This window comes from Coregonus lavaretus (genome assembly GCF_964263955.1).
Source record: "Coregonus lavaretus genome assembly, contig: HAP1_SCAFFOLD_129, whole genome shotgun sequence".
Classification (NCBI taxonomy): Eukaryota; Metazoa; Chordata; class Actinopteri; order Salmoniformes; family Salmonidae; genus Coregonus; species Coregonus lavaretus.
In genome coordinates, this window is record NW_028156273.1 from 331,866 (window position 1) to 349,190 (window position 17,325).

Sequence of the window (17,325 nt, forward strand, 5' to 3'; positions counted from 1 at the left end):
CCAAAGGTTGCATCTGGTAACCATCTGCCTCTGGTTCCAAAGGTTGCATCTGGTAAGCATCTGCCTCTGGTTCCAAAGGTTGCATCTGGTAACCATCTGCCTCTGGTTCCAAAGGTTACATCTGGTAAGCATCTGCCTCTGGTTCCAAAGGTTGCATCTGGTAACCATCTGCCTCTGGTTCCAAAGGTTGCATCTGGTAACCATCTGCCTCTGGTTCCAAAGAGTGCATCTGGTAAGCATATGCCTCTGGTTCCAAAGGTTGCATCTGGTAACCATCTGCCTCTGGTTCCAAAGGTTGCATCTGGAAAGCATCTGCCTCTGGTTCCAAAGGTTGCATCTGGTAACCATCTGCCTCTGGTTCCAAAGGTTACATCTGATAAGCATCTGCCTCTGGTTCCAAAGGTTGCATCTGGTAACCACCTGCTTCTGGTTCCAAAGGTTGCATCTGGTAACTATCTGCCTCTGGTTCCAAAGGTTGCACCTGGTAAGCATCTGCCTCTGGTTCCAAATGTTGCATCTGGTAAGCATCTGCCTCTCGTTCAAAAGGTTGCATCTGGTAAGCATCTGCCTCTGGTTCCAAAGGTTGGATCTGGTAAGCATCTGCCTCTGGTTCCAATGGTTGCATCTGGTAAGCATCTTCCTCTGGTTCCAAAGTTTGCATCTGGTAAGCATCTGCCTCTGGTTCCAAAGGTTGCATCTGGTAAGCATCTGCCTCTGGTTCCAAAGGTTGCATCTGGTAACCATCTGCCTCTGGTTCCAAAGTTTGCATCTAGTAAGCATCTGCCTCTGGTTCCAAAGGTTGCATCTGGTAACCATCTGCCTCTGGTTCCAAAGGTTGCATCTGGTAACCATCTGCCTCTGGTTCCAAAGGTTGCAGGTTGAATCCAGCGACATAAACTTTTGTTTATATTTTCGTTTTAAGCCTATCCCAAACCTTAACCTTAACCTTAACCATTCAGAGTTAATGCCTAACCTTAACCATTCTGAGTTAATGCCTAACCTTAACCATTCAGAGTTAATGCCTAACCTTAACCATTCTGAGTTAAAACCTTAAAAATTCGGAGTTAATGTTAAATGTTATGAAATTTGATGTTTGGAACAACTTCTTAATTTGATGTTTGAGAAATGTCTAATTCTGACGTGAGACTGTGAGAGCTTGTAGTTCAAAACGCCCTACAAAAAAGGTCTATACTGCTCCTACATGGTGTAACAATACATAACGTTGATGTATATAAATCAAATCAAAAACAAAATCTTATTTTTTTCACATACACATATTTAGCAGATGTTATTGCGGGTGTAGCGAAACGCTTGTGTTTCTAGCTCCAACAGTGCAGTAGTAGCTAATAATTCACAACAATTCACACAAATCTAAAAGGTAGAAGAACGGAATTAAGAAATATGTAAATATTAGGACGAGCAATGTCGGTGTGGTATTGACTAGAATACAGTAGAATAGAATAGAATAGAATAGTATAGAATAGAATAGAATAGAATAGAATAGAATAGAATAGTATATACAGTACCAGTCAAAAGTTTGGACACACCTACCCATTGCAGGGTTTTTCTTAATTTTTTACTATTTTCTTGGAGTGGCATTGACTAGAATACAGTAGAATAGAATAGAATAGAATAGAATAGAATAGAATAGAATAGAATAGAATAGTATAGAATAGAATAGAATAGAATAGAATAGTATAGAATACAATAGAAAAGAATTGAATAGAATAGTATAGAATAGTATAGAATAGTATAGTATAGAATAGAATAGAATAGAATAGAATAGAATAGAATAGAATAGAATAGAATAGTATAGAATAGAATAGTATAGAATAGAATAGTATAGAATATAATAGAATAGTATAGTATAGAATAGAATAGAATAGAATAGTATAGAATACTATAGGATAGTATAGTATAGAATAGAATAGAATAGAATAGAATAGTATAGTATAGAATAGAATAGAATAGAATATAATAGTATAGAATAGAATAGTATAGAATAGAATAGAATAGAATAGAATAGAATAGTATAGAATAGAAAAGTATAGTATAGAATAGAATAGTATAGTATAGAATAGAATAGAATAGAATAGAATAGAATAGTATAGAATAGTATAGAATAGAATAGAATAGAATAGTATAGAATAGTATAGAATAGTATATACAGTACCAGTGAAAAGTTTGGACACACCTACCCATTCCAGAGTTTTTCTTTATTTTTTACTATTTTCAACATTGTAGAATAATATTGAAGACATCAAAACGATGAAATAACACATATGGAATCATGTAGTAACCAAATAAGTGTTAAAATATATTTTATATTTGAGATTCTTCAAAGTAGCCACACTTTGCCTTGATGACAGCTTTGCACACTCTTGGCATTCTCTCAACCAGCTTCACCTGGAATGCTTTTCCAAAAGTCTTGAAGGAGTTCCCACATATGCTGAGCACTTGTTGGCTGCTTTTCCTTCACTCTGCGGTCCGACTCATCCCAAACCATCTCAACTGGGTTGAGGTCGGGTGATTGTGGAGGCCAGGTAATCTGATGCAGCACTCCATCACTCAAATAGCCCTTACACAGCCTGGAGGTGTGTTGGGTCATTGTCCTATTGAACAATAAATGATAGTCCCACTAAGCCCAAACCAAATGGGATGGCGTATCGCTGCAGAATGCTGTGGTAGCCATGCTGGTTAAGTGTGCCTTGAATTCTAAATAAATCACAGACAGTGTCACCAGCAAAGCACCCCCACACCATAACACCTCCTCCTCCATGCTTTACGGTGGGAAATACACATGCGGAGATCATCCGTTCACCGACACTGTGTCTCACAAAGACACAGCGGTTGGAACCAAGAATCTCCAATTTGGACTCCAGACCAAAGGACAAATTTACACCGGTCTAATGTCCGTTGTTCATGTTTCTTGGCCCAAGCAGGTCTCTTCTTCTTATTGGTGTCCTTTAGTAGTGGGTTCTTTGCAGCAATTCGACCATGAAGACCTGATTCACACAGTCTCCTCTGAACAGTTGATGTTGAGATGTGTCTGTTACTTGAACTCTGTGAAGCATTTATTTGGGCTGCAATTTCTGAGGCTGGTAAATCTAATGAATTTATCCTCTGCAGCAGAGGTAACTCTGGGTCTTCCATTCCTGTGACGGTCCTCATGAGAGCCAGTTTCATCATAGCACTTCATGGTTTTTGCGACTGCACTTGAAGAAACTTTCACAGTTCTTGACATTTTCCGTATTGACTGACCTTCATGTCTTAAAGTAATGATGGACTGTTGTTTCTCTCTGCTTATTTGAGCTGTTCTTGACATAATATGGACTTGGTCTTTTACCAAATAGGGCTATCTTCTGTATACCACCCCTACCTCGTCACAACACAACTGATTGGCTCAAATGAAATTCCACAAATTAACTTTTAACAAGGCACACCTGTTAATTGAAATGCATTCCAGGTGACTACCTCATGAAGCTGGTTGAGAGAATGCCAAGAATGTGCAAAGCTGTCATCAAGGCAAAGGGTGGCTACTTTTGAAGAATCTCAAATATAAAATATATTTTGATTTGTTTAACACTTTTTTGGTTACTACATGATTTCATATGTGTTATTTCATAGTTTTGATGTCTTCACTATTATTCTACAATGTAGAAAATAGTAAAAATAAAGAAAAAAAAACCCTTGAATGAGTAGGTGTGTCCAAACTTTTGACTGGTATTTTATTCTGTCTCTCTGTTTTTGTTTTCTCTGTATTTTGATTTGTTTTTTTCCTATTGTTTTCTGTCTTATTTTTTCTCTATAAAGTGTGTTGTTACTTGTTTTAACAATTACTATTCTAGTATTCATTGATAATGTACATATTCATATTCAGTAGTCTGCGTAGAGGAAAGTATTGGCTCTAAGAAGTCAGACAAAACATTGTGCTAATTTTGAAAAGTTTTTTAATGAAATTGTTTGCCAGAATAATCAATTTTTAACTGCGTTATCCACTCCAGTCAGCAGATGGCGATGTGAGTCTTTCAGCTGATGCTTCTTGCGTGACGTATAATCTAGTGGACGGAACACTTCAACAACAAAGCTGTTTATTTAACCACTTCGGTAGCTTTCTAGTCAACATAAAACCGAAACATTGAAGCGCTTTAGACATATTATTCTCAGTGTTTTAAACACAATTATGTTTACGTATGTACTAGTTAACTTAAAGGTAATTTACTTTTTACGTAAATGTAATTTACAATTTGTTGAGATTGATAGTCAACCTTGCACTAAGCTAGGCGCTAATGCTAACTAGCTAGCTAACATCCCCGACCATGAGCTCACTAAGATACTCCCCTGCTAAAGAAGAGGAGGTCTGCTGGACGGAGAAAGAAGCTCTGGGACTCAACATTGTCGTTAAAGAGGAAGAGGAGGAGGAAGAGGCTTTCAAAACGATAAAGGAGGAAGAGGAGGCTATCACATTGAAAGACGAGGAGGAGGATGTTACAGTGAAAGAAGAGAAAGCATATACATATACAAAAATGTATGCACGCATGACTGTAAGTCGCTTTGGATAAAAGCGTCTGCTAAATGGCATATTATTATTATTATTATTATAAAGCGCCTTCTAGAGTGGGAGAGGCGGAGACTGAACAAGATCTGATTAACACCAGTGAGTATAGCTCCTTTTGTCAAAATAAAAGTAATGCACGTGTGCCAATGTGCACAAAAAAATAATAACTTGTGGGGGACTTTTATTTTGACATGAGGAAAGCAGAGATGAAGTGTGTTTGGAAAGTCTGTTTAATAATACGTTATTTTAGATATTTTGTCTCAAATTCCTCCCGTTTTAAGGACCAACAGTCCAGCCTACCGGCACAGTAAGTTAACATTGAATGTGATTTAACTTCTGGCTTCCTGCGGGCTGTTTAGCTGTTTTTTTTCAACGCTAGTGAAAAATACAGCAGCGTTGCTAAAAGCAGCTACAGTGAGTACTGTCTTAGAAACAGGGGCACAAACTCTGCAGTTATTGAACTAATGTGTCGTTTTGAAGAGTTATTCTACTGAAGTTCTACACTTGAATATGTTGTTCAGTACTGTAAAACATGTTAAAGGGGCAATCTGTCATTGGTACATATACTTTTGGACTTTTAAATTAACTAAGTGGTTTCGTTTCCAGATTCTATTGAAGCCTCTTACAGATAGCTACATAACCACATCTTCTGCTTCTACTACTGTATAGTTCAGTACAGTAGAGTATAGTTCAGTAGGGTATAGTTCAGTAGAGTATAGTTCAGTAGAGTATAGTTCAGTAGAGTATAAGTCAGTAGAGTATAGGTCAGCACAGAGTATAATTCAGTAGAGTATAGTTCAGCACAGAGTATAGATCAGCACAGAGTATAGTTAAGTAGAGTATAGTTAAGTAGAGTATAGTTAAGTAGAGTATAGTTCGGTGGAGTATAGTTCAGTGGAGTATAGTTCAGTATACTATAGTTCAGTAGAGTATAGTTCAGTGGAGTATAGTTCAGTGGAGTATAGTTCGGTATACTATAGTTCAGTAGAGTATAGTTCAGTAGAGTATAGTTCAGTAGGGTATAGTTCAGTAGAGTATAGTTCAGTAGGGTATAGTTCAGTAGGGTATAGTTCAGTAGAGTATAGTTCAGTAGAGTATAGTTCAGTAAATTATACAGTGCTCTAGTGTACTCTGCTCCGGTGTCTGTCAGTGCTCAGTGGGTGAGAGGCCTTGTTACAGTAAATGGAAATAAAAGGCTTGAGTTTTTTGGTAACAGAATGATGACTTTTAATCACTTAATAATTCATAGACACAATGTATATCAGTAAAAACACTATACCTTATTGGTAGGTCTACTTTTACTTGTTATTATGTGAACTTCCATTATCCTCCCTCCTCAAAATATTTTAAAGATATGTGGGTTTTTGGTGACAGAATGACAAGGCACTGCCACTACTTTCTTAAAGACATGCTCCGGGAACTTTGGTGACTAATAAGTATTTTTTTAAACCTCCCGCTTTGGGCTGGATGTGTCAATGTGTAGTTCATACATGCATAATCTATGAGCAGAATGAATGTCTTACCTCAATTAGCCACGAAATTCCTAGCTTGAAAGCGACTGTTTTTCTGGAACTTGTGCTGTGCCATTTTCGCTACATTTCCCCTCACGTGGGCCAGCCCCCTAACAATTCAAGTTCAACCAATGAGCTTCAGCCCCTCGCCATATGAGCGACGCTATTAAGAGGTTCATCATGCACCCACAGCAGAGCAGACCGAGAGAGTGATGACGTGGTGCACTAATCTGCACATAACGTAGTACACCATTTTCAGGGACCCCTTTTGGCTAGTGAGCACTACTTTCAGAAAAAAGTCCCAGAGAATCTCTTTAAACTTCCAGGAGTAAAATAACTTATCACAACTAAGTGTTGTTCGCAGGGGTCTTTACCTCAACATTATTGTTTTGATGCAGGCCCATTTCTAATAGCTTTTCAGACTATTTCTGGTGGATGTTTTCTAAGACTGTTTGACAATAAATGTTTGCCTATGCCACAAATCCTTTGCATAATAAGAGTGAAGTTCAATAGTGTTTTCAATTAGTGTTTATTCAGGTATCTATGTTTAAATAAACACTCTGTTTGTGTTCGGCAGGAGAAAGACCAGACTCAAAGGAACCAGAGCCAGAGACGTCCAAACCAGCAATTCGACACCACTGCTCTCACTGTGGAAAGACTTTTACTGAGTTAGGGAGCCTGAAAATACATAAGAGAATACACATAGGAGAGAAGCCTTACCACTGCTCCATGTGTGGAAAGAGTTTTACCCAGTCAGGGAGCCTAAAAATACATGTGCGAATACACACAGGAGAGAAGCCTTACCACTGCCCCCTGTGTGGAAAGACTTTTATTGAGTTAAGCAACATGAAAAGGCATGAAAGGACACACACAGCTGAGAAGCCTCATCACTGCTCTCACTGTGGAAAGACTTTTACCAAGTTAGGGAGCCTGAAAATACATAAGAGAATACACACAGGAGAGAAGCCTTACCACTGCTCCCTGTGTGGAAAGAGTTTTACACAGATAAGCTACCTGAAAAAACACGACCGAACACACACAGGAGATACACCTTTCCACTGCTCCCTGTGTGGAAAGAGCTTTACACAGTCAGGGAGTATAAAAATGCATAACAGAATACACACAGGTGAGAAGCCTCATCAATGCTCTCAGTGCGGAAAGAGTTTTACCAAGTTAGGGAACCTGAAAAGGCATGAGAGAATACACACAGGGGAGAAGCCTTACCAATGCTCCCTGTGTGGAAAGAGTTTTACCTCATTAAGGCAATTGAAAAAGCATGAAAGAATCCACACCATAGAGAAACTTTAGCAATGCTCCTAGTGTGAAATAATATTTATTTACTCAGTTTGGGCACCTGAAAGACCATGAGGTAATACATACAGTGAAGATACCTTACCACTGTTCCAGTGTGGAAAGGAATATATCACATGAAATTATACTTAAAGTTTATGAGACAACACAAATACTTCTCCCACACGTGTCTCATATTTCTTACTGCAAAATTGTGCTTTTGTTTATGCCACATAAATTCAAGTTGTATAAAATGGACCAAAAAAATAAATCCATGTTTTTTATTTCAAAACAATAACTGAATATGAAGTAGGCTGTCAGCTTGAATTTATCAGAGTAAAGAACATCACGCTGCTTGCTTAGCGAGTACTACCTTCCCCCAATTAGCCACATACCTGGCTCGAACTCAGGACCTCTGCATTACAAACACACGTGACCGTCCTCGCTCAATCGTCTCTACCCGTCGCGCCACTCAAAAGCTAGCAATTGAGCGGTGCAAACATGGACACTTATGACTGAGAAGTGAGTTTCACACATCTCGATGTGCTACATTCACTCCTCAAACTTACAACAGCGACCCCCAGCGTTGAGCTGAGGGCAACTGTAGATCCGAGTCACTAGTCACCACTGTAAAGGAGTTGACGTTGCTTCCTTAAGGTTGCTACAAGCTTCACGAAGACTAAAGATTCGGATTTGGAGAGGCAGTTGCAGTGGGTTCTGTGTGGTGCATACATTGGATTTATCGGAAGTATGCGTCAAACTGTATGCGTAAACGGGTTGACAGAAATGGTAGCAGAAGGTGAATGTTGAACTTTTGTTGCACACATATCTAGATGATGCTGCATACTGTTTTGCGCAAAAATACACAGTCGGTGTGTTTAAAGCCTTAAGGTTGCTACAAGCTTCACGAAGACTAAAGATTCGGAGCGTAGCGCAGTGTTGCAATGTCGTTTGTTCTTCACAAAAGAGGCAGTTTCTTGTAATACGTTCCGGCATTCGACGTACTTCCTGAAAATTGAGACGTGCCACATCGTTAATTCCTTGCCCTTTCTCTGTGATATGATGACATTCTATTTTTAAAGCTACAATATGTAACTTTTTGGGCGACCTGACCAAATTCACACCGAAATGTGAATTATAGATATTTCATTCCAGTTGAAAGCAAGTCTTAAGAAGCTGTAGATCTGTTCTATGTGTGCAATTTCTATGCTTCCCGTTCTGAAGTTTCGTATTTGCATCTTTTACTTTTGGTTTTGTACACCAGCTTCAAACAGCTGAATATACAATATTTGGGTTATGGAAAATATATTTCACAGTGGTTTAGATGGTACAATCATTCTCTACACAATGACTGCTTGTTTTGTCACATAAACTGAAATGAGTTGAACTTTTAGAATTTTAGTAGCCAGGATATGGTGGAGCGATTTCTGCATAGTGCATCTTTAAGTCGATATGGGTGCGAATACATTGAAGCAGCATATCAAATTGACATAATGTTTTAGGTTCCACTGGAGAGTAGAATAATATTTATCCATCTTATTATTACACATGGGAGGAGATTTGGGAAGCTGAAATGCTAGCTTGCTTGTTGTCAACTAGCTGCTAGCAGATTAACCCACAGCCTACTGGCAGGCACAAAACGAGGTAAGAACAAAGCAAACCTTTCATTACATGTAGCTATTATTGAAATATGCAGTTGGTTTTCTTTCAAATTAGCTTACAGTGGTGAATGATGTGGTTCAAGTGATTCTTCTTTGCTTTTACCTAAAAATGTGAAGACAACATGGACATTTATTTCATCGTTCACTTGTGAACGTTGCTATTTGGGAGACTAGAAATGCATTGACCCGCGTGGTACAGTATCGTATTACCAAAAGGTGTCTGTTGCGCCAAAAAAATCCAACTCCAATCAAGCGCATGCGCTTAGATCTAGGTGATCTTAGATCAGGCACGGGAAGCTTGTAGCTTTATTGAGACCTCACACCTGGCTGGAACATGGGACCGCTTCGCAACACATGTGACCGTCCTCCCTCAAGCATCTCTACCGGTCGCACCACTCAAAAGTTTTAGCACATTACATTTACATTTACATCATTTAGCAGACGCTCTTATCCAGAGCGACTTACAAATTGGTGCATTCACCTTATAGCCAGTGGGATAACCACTTTCCGATCTTTTTTTTTTTTTTTTGGGGGGGGTGGGTTGGGGTGGGGTAAGGGGGGGCGGGTAGAAGGATTACTTTATCCTATCCCAGGTATTCCTTAAAGAGGTGGGGTTTCAAATGTCTCCGGAAGGTGGTGAGTGACTCCGCTGTCCTGGCGTCGTGAGGGAGCTTGTTCCACCATTGGGGTGCCAGAGCAGCGAACAGTTTTGACTGGGCTGAGCGGGAATTGTGCTTCAGCAGAGGTAGGGGAGCCAGCAGGCCAGAGGTGGATGAACGCAATGCCCTCGTTTGGGTGTAGGGACTGATCAGAGCCTGAAGGTACGGAGGTGCCGTTCCCCTCACAGCTCTGTAGGCAAGCACCATGGTCTTGTAGCAGATGAGTTGTAGGGGTTTAATGGCACAGGCAGGGAGCCCAGCCAACAGCGAGTTGCAGTAATCCAGACGGGAGATGACAAGTGCCTGGATTAGGACCTGTGCCGCTTCCTGTGTAAGGCAGGGTCATACTCTCCGAATGTTGTAGAGCATGAACCTACAGGATCGGGTCACCGCCTTGATGTTAGCGGAGAACGACAGGGTGTTGTCCAGGGTCACGCCAAGGCTCTTCGCACTCTGGGAGGAGGACACAACAGAGTTGTCAACCGTGATGGCGAGATCATGGAACGGGCAGTCCTTCCCCGGGAGGAAGAGCAGCTCCGTCTTGCCAAGGTTCAGCTTGAGGTGGTGATCCATCATCCATACTGATATGTCTGCCAGACATGCAGAGATGCGATTCGCCACCTGGTTATCAGAAGGGGGAAAGGAGAAGATTAGTTGTGTGTCGTCTGCGTAGCAATGATAGGAGAGGCCATGTGAGGATATGACAGAGCCAAGTGACTCAGTGTATAGCGAGAATAGGAGAGGGCCTAGAACTGAGCCCTGGGGGACACCAGTGGTGAGAGCACGTGGTGCGGAGACAGCTTCTCGCCACGCCACTTGGTAGGAGCGACCGGTCAGGTAGGACGCAATCCAAGAGTGAGCCGCGCCGGAGATGCCCAGCTCGGAGAGGGTGGAGAGGAGGATCTGATGGTTCACAGTATCAAAGGCAGCAGACAGGTCTAGAAGGACAAGAGCAGAGGAGAGAGAGTTAGCTTTAGCAGTGCGGAGAGCCTCCGTGACACAGAGAAGAGCAGTCTCAGTTGAATGACCAGTCTTGAAACCGGACTGGTTTGGATCAAGAAGGTCATTCTGAGAGAGATAGCAAGAGAGTTGGCTAAAGACGGCACGCTCAATAGTTTTGGAGAGAAAAGAAAGAAGGGATACTGGTCTGTAGTTGTTGACATCAGAGGGATCGAGTGTTAGTTTTTTGAGAAGGGGTGCAACTCTCGCTCTCTTGAAGACGGAAGGGACATAGCCAGCGGTCAAGGATGAGTTGATCAGCGAGGTGAGGTAAGGGAGAAGATGAGTTGATCAGCGAGCGAGGTGAGGTAAGGGAGAAGGTCACCAGAGAGGAGGGGAGGAGGGGATAGGGTCAAGCGGGCAGGTTGTTGGGCGGCCGGCCGTCACAAGTCGCAAGATTTTATCTGGAGAGAGAGGGGAGAAAGAAGTCAAAGCATAGGGTAGGGCAGTGTGAGCAGGACCAGCAGTGTCATTTGACTTAACAAATGAGGATAGGATGTCGTCAACTTTCTTTTCAAAATGGTTGACGAAGTCATCCACAGAGAGGGAGGAGGGGGGGAGGGGGAGGAGGATTCAGCAGGGAGGAGAAGGTGGCAAAGAGCTTCCTAGGGTTATAGGCAGATGCTGGAATTTAGAGTGGTAGAAAGTGGCCTTAGCAGCAGAAACAGATGAAGAAAATTTAGAGAGGAGGGAGTGAAAAGATGCCAGGTCCGCAGGGAGTCTAGTTTTCCTCCATTTCCGCTCGGCTGCCCGGAGCCCTGTTCTGTGAGCTCGCAATGAGTCATCAAGCCACGGAGCTGGAGGGGAGGACCGAGCCGGCCGGGAGGATAGGGGACATAGAGAGTCAAAGGATGCAGAAAGGGAGGAGAGGAGGGTTGAGGAGGCAGAATCAGGAGATTGGTGGGAGAAGGGTTGAGCAGAGGGAAGATATGATAGGATGGAAGAGGAGAGAGTAGCGGGAGAGAGAGAGCGAAGGTCAACCACCGCATTCTTATTGGCAGACTAAATAGCCTTGGTTTCTCAAATGACTGCCTCGCCTGGTTCACCAACTACTTCTCAGATAGAGTTCAATGTGTCAAATCGGAGGGCCTGTTGTCTGGACCTATGGCAGTCTCTATGGGGGTGCCACAGGGTTCAATTCTTGGGCCGACTCTTTTCTCTGTGTATATCAATGATGTCGCTCTTGCTGCTGGTGACTCTCAGATCCACCTCTACGCAGACGACACCATTTTGTATACATCTGGCCCTTCATTGGACACTGTTAACAAACCTCCAAACGAGCTTCAATGCCATACAACACTCCTTCAGTTCCCTCCAACTGCTCTTAAACACTAGTAAAACTAAATGCATGCTCTTCAATCGAACGCTGCTGGCACCCGCCCACCCGACTAGAATCACTACTCTCGGCGGGTCTGACCTAGAGTATGTGGACAACTACAAATACCTAGGTGTCTGGTTAGACTGTAAACTCTCCTTCCAGACTCACATTAAGCATCTCCAATCAAAAGTTCGATCTAGAATCGGCTTTCCATTTCGCAACAAAGCCTCCTTCACTCATGCAGCCAAACATGCCCTCGTAAAACTGACTATCCTACCGATCCTTGACTTTGGCGATGTCATTTACAAAATAGCCTCCAACACTCTACTCAGCAAATTGGATGTAGTCTATCACAGTGCCATCCGTTTTGTCACCAAAGCCCCATATACTACCCACCACTGTGACCTGTACGCTCTTGTTGGCTGGTCCTCACTACATATTCGTCGCCAAACCATCTATAAATCACTGCTAGGCAAATCCCCGTCTTATCTTAGCTCACTGGTCACCATAGCAACACCCACCCGTAGTCTGCGCTCCAGCAGGTATATCTCACTGGTCATCCCCAAAGCCAACACCTCCTTTGGCCGCCATTCCTTCCAGTTCTCTGCTGCCAATGACTGGAACGAACTGCAAAAATCTCTGAAGCTGGAGACTCTTATGTCCCTCATTAACTTTAAGCGTCAGTTGTCAGAGCAGCTTACCGATCACTGCACCTGTACACAGCCATTCTGAAATTAGCCCGCCCAACTACCTCATCCCCATATTGTTATTTATTTTGCTAATTTGCACCCCAGTATCTCTATTTGCACATCATCTTTTGCACAGCTATCATTCCAGTGTTAATACGAAATTGTAATTATTTTACACTATGGCCTATTTATTGCCTTACCTCCATAACTTACTACATTCGCACACACTGTATATATATTTTCTGTTGTATTTTTGACTTTATGTTTTGTTTTACCTCATATGTAACTCTGTGTTGTTGTTTTTATCGCACTGCTTTGCTTTATCTTGGCCAGGTCGCAGTTGTAAATGAGAACTTGTTCTCAACTAGTTTACCTGGTGAAATAAAGGTGAAATAAATAAAAAATAAATGTGAACATACTATTTCCCTTAAAGTCACACTCTGTAAGATACAAATAATCAGTCAGCCACCAACGCAGAAGATAGCAGATAGATTGATTATCTGTAGTGCTCGAGGAATGACACGCAGACACACACACACACACACACACAAAGCCAGAGTTGGAAAATGATAATTTATTTACAAAGTATGTATCACAGCCTTAAGTGTCAACAATTGAACAAAAACCCTGTAACGATCAACCCTCTTATGAATAAACCCTGTAACGATCAACCCTGTTATGAAAAAACCCTGTTATAAAAGGTAATGTGCTAAAACTTTTGAGTGGTGCGACCGGTAGAGATGCTTGAGGGAGGACGGTCACGTGTGTTGCGAAGCGGTCCCATGTTCCAGCCAGGTGTGAGGTCTCACTAAAGCTACAAGCTTCCCGTGCCTGATCTAAGATCACCTAGATCTAAGCGCATGCGCTTGATTGGAGTTGGATTTTTTTGGTGAAACAGACACCTTTTGGTAATACGATACTGTACCACGCCGGTCAATGCATTTCTAGTCTCCGAAATAGCAACGTTCACAAGGGAGCGATGGCAGAAATGTCCATGTTGTCTTCACATTTTGAGGTAAAAGCAAAGAAGAATCACTTGAACCACATCATTCACCACTGTAAGCTAATTTGAAGGAAAACCAACTGCATATTTCAATAATAGCTACATGTAATGAAAGGTTTGCTTTGTTCTTACCTGGTTTTGTGCCTGCCAGTAGGCTGTGGGTTATTCTGCTAGCAGCTAGTTGACAGCAAGCAAGCTAGCATTTCAGCTTCCCAAATCTCCTCCCATGTATAAATATTATTCTACTCTCCAGTGGAACCTAAAACATTATGTCAATTTGATATGCTGCTTCAATGTATTCGCACCCATATCAACTTAAAGATGCACTATGCAGAAATCGCTCCACCATATCCTGGCTACAAAAATTCTAAAAGTTCAACTCATTTCAGTTTATGTGACAAAACAAGCAGTCATTGTGTAGAGAATGATTGTACCATCTAAACCACTGTGAAATATATTTTCCATAACCCCAAATAGTGTATATTCAGCTGTTTGAAGCTGGTGTACAAAACCAAAAGTAAAAGATCAAAAAATGAAACTGCAAAACGGGAAGCATAGAAATTGCACACATAGAACAGATCTACAGCTTCTTAAGACTTGCTTTCAACTGGAATGAAAGATCTATAATTCACATTTCTGTGTGAATTTGGTCAGGTCGCCCAAAAAGTTACATATTGTAGCTTTAAAAATAGAATGTCATCATATCACAGAGAAAGGGCAAGGAATTAGCGATGGGGCACGTTTCAATTTTCAGGAAGTATGTCGAATGCCGGGAACATATTACAAGAAACTGCCTCTTTTGTGAAGAACAAACGACATTGCAACACTGCGCTACGCTCCGAATCTTTAGTCTTCGTGAAGCTTGTAGCAACCTTAAGGCTTTAAACACACCGACTGTGTTTTTGCGCAAAACAGTATGCAGCATCATCTAGATATGTGTGCAACAAAAGTTCAACATTCACCTTCTGCTACCATTTCTGTCAACCCGTTTACGCATACAGTTGGACGCATACTTTCGATAAATCCAACATACGCACCACACAGAACGCACTGCAACTGCCTCTCCAACACAATGCTGCAAGGCAAACGCAGCGTTCCATTGGAAATGAATGTACTTCTGGTGTACCAAAACGCAATGACACAGTCGGTGTGTTCAAAGCGTGAGTAAGCAAAGTGAAGTCCTTCACAGTGATGCCTAGTGACTCGGATCTACAGTTGCCCTCAGCTCAACGCTGGGGGTCGCTGTTGTAAGTTTGAGGAGTGAATGTAGCACATCGAGATGTGTGAAACTCACTCCTCAGTCATAAGTGTCCATGTTTGCACCGCTCAATTGCTAGCTTTTGAGTGGCGCGACGGGTAGAGACGATTGAGCGAGGACGGTCACGTGTGTTTGTAATGCAGATGTCCTGAGTTCGAGCCAGGTATGTGGCTAATTGGGGGAAGGTAGTACTCGCTAAGCAAGCAGCGTGATGTTCTTTACTCTGATAAATTCAAGCTGACAGCCTACTTCATATTCAGTTATTGTTTTGAAATAAAAAACATGGATGTATTTTTTTTGTCCATTTCATACAACTTGATTTTATGTGGCATAAACAAAAGCAAAACATTTTGCAGTAAAAAAAGATGAGACAAGTGTGGGAGAAGTATTTGTGTTGTCTCATAAACTTTAAGTATAATTTCCACACTGGAACAGTGGTAAGGTATCTTCACTGTATGTATTACCTCATGGTCTTTCAGGTGCCCTAACTGAGTAAATAAATAATTTCACACTAGGAGCATTGCTAACGTTTCTCTATGGTGTGGATTCTTTCATGCTCTTTCAATTGCCTTAATGAGGTAAATCTCTTTCCACACAGGGAGCATTGGTAAGGCTTCTCTCCTGTGTGTATTCTCTCATGCATTTTCAGGTTCCCTAACTTGGTAAAACTCTTTCCGCACTGAGAGCAGTGATGAGGCTTCTCACCTGTGTGTATTCTGTTATGCATTTTTAGACTCCCTAACTCTGTAAAACTCTTTCCACACAGGGAGCAGTGGAAAGGCTTATCTCCTGTGTGGGTCCGCTCATGTTTTTTCAGGTTGCTTAACTCTGTAAAACTCTTTCCACAAAGGGAGCAATGGAAAGGCTTCTCTCCTGTGTGTATTCTCTTATGTATTTTCAGGCTCCCTAACTCGGTAAAAGTCTTTCCACAGTGAGTGCAGTGATGAGGCTTCTCGCCTGTGTGTGTCCTTTCATGCCTTTTCATGTTGCCTAACTCTGTAAAACTCTTTCCGCATAGTAAGCAGTGGAAAGGCTTCTCTCCTGTGTGTGTTCTCTCATGTGATTTCAGGTACCCTAACTTGGTAAAACTCATTCCGCACTGAGAGCATTGGTAAGGCTTCTCTCCTGTGTGTATTCTCTCATGTATTTTTAGGTTCCCAAACTGGGTAAAACTCTTCCCACACTGGGAGCAGTGATGAGGCTTTGCTCCTGTGTGTGTCCTCTCATGTCTTTTCAGGTTCCCTAACTTGGTAAAACTCTTCCCGCAGTGGGAGCAGTCGTGTCGTCTTGCTGGTTTGGACGTCTCTGTCTCTGGTTCTGGTTCCTCTGAGTCTGGTCTTTCTCCTGCCGAAGACAGAGTGTTTATTTAAACAGAGAGACCTGAATAAAACACCAATTAAAACACTATTGAACTTCACTGTTGTTATGCTAAAAACGTGGCATAAGCAAACATTTCTGTTCAAACAGATGTAGAAGGGGTCTTAGAAAATAGTCTGAAAAGGTACTAGAAATGGGCCTGCATCAAAAAACAATAATGTTGAAGTAAATACCACTGCCAACTAATATCAACACTTACATTGAGTTATTTTCCTTCTGTAAGTTTAAAGAGATTCTCTGGTACATTTTAATCCTTTGTTTCTGAAAGTAGTGCTCATTAGCCAAAAGGGGTCCCTGAAAATGGTGTACTACGTCACGTGCAGATTTGTACACCACGTCATCACTCTCTCTCTCTGCTCTGCTGTGGGTGAATGATGAGCCTCTTAATAGCGTCACTCATATGGCGAGGGGCTGAAGCTCATTGGTTGAACTTGAATTGTTAGGGGGCTGGCCCACGTGGGGGGAAATGTAGGGAAAATGGCACAGCACAAGTTCCAGAAAAACAGTCGCTTTTAAACTAGGAATTTCGTGGCTAATTGAGGTAAGACATTCGTTCTGCTCATAGATTATGCATGTATGAACTACACATTGACAGATCCAGCCCAAAGCGGGAGGTTTAAAAAAATACTTATTAGTCACCAAAGTTCCGGAGCATGTCTTTAAGAAAGTAGTGGCAGTGCCTTGTCATTCTGTCACCAAAAACCCACATATCTTTAAAATATTTTGAGGAGGGAGGATAATGAAAGTTCACATAGTAACAAGTAAAAGTAGACCTACCAATAAGGTATAGTGTTTTTACTGATATACATTGTGTCTATGAATTATTAAGTGATTAAAAGTCATAATTCTGTTACCAAAAAAATCAAGCCTTTTATTTCCATTTACTGTAACCAGCCCTCTCACCCTGAGCACTGACAGACACCGGATGTCCATGGACGCTGAAATATAGTATAGCAGAGTACACTAGAGCACTGTTTAATTTACTGTATTTTACTCTACTGT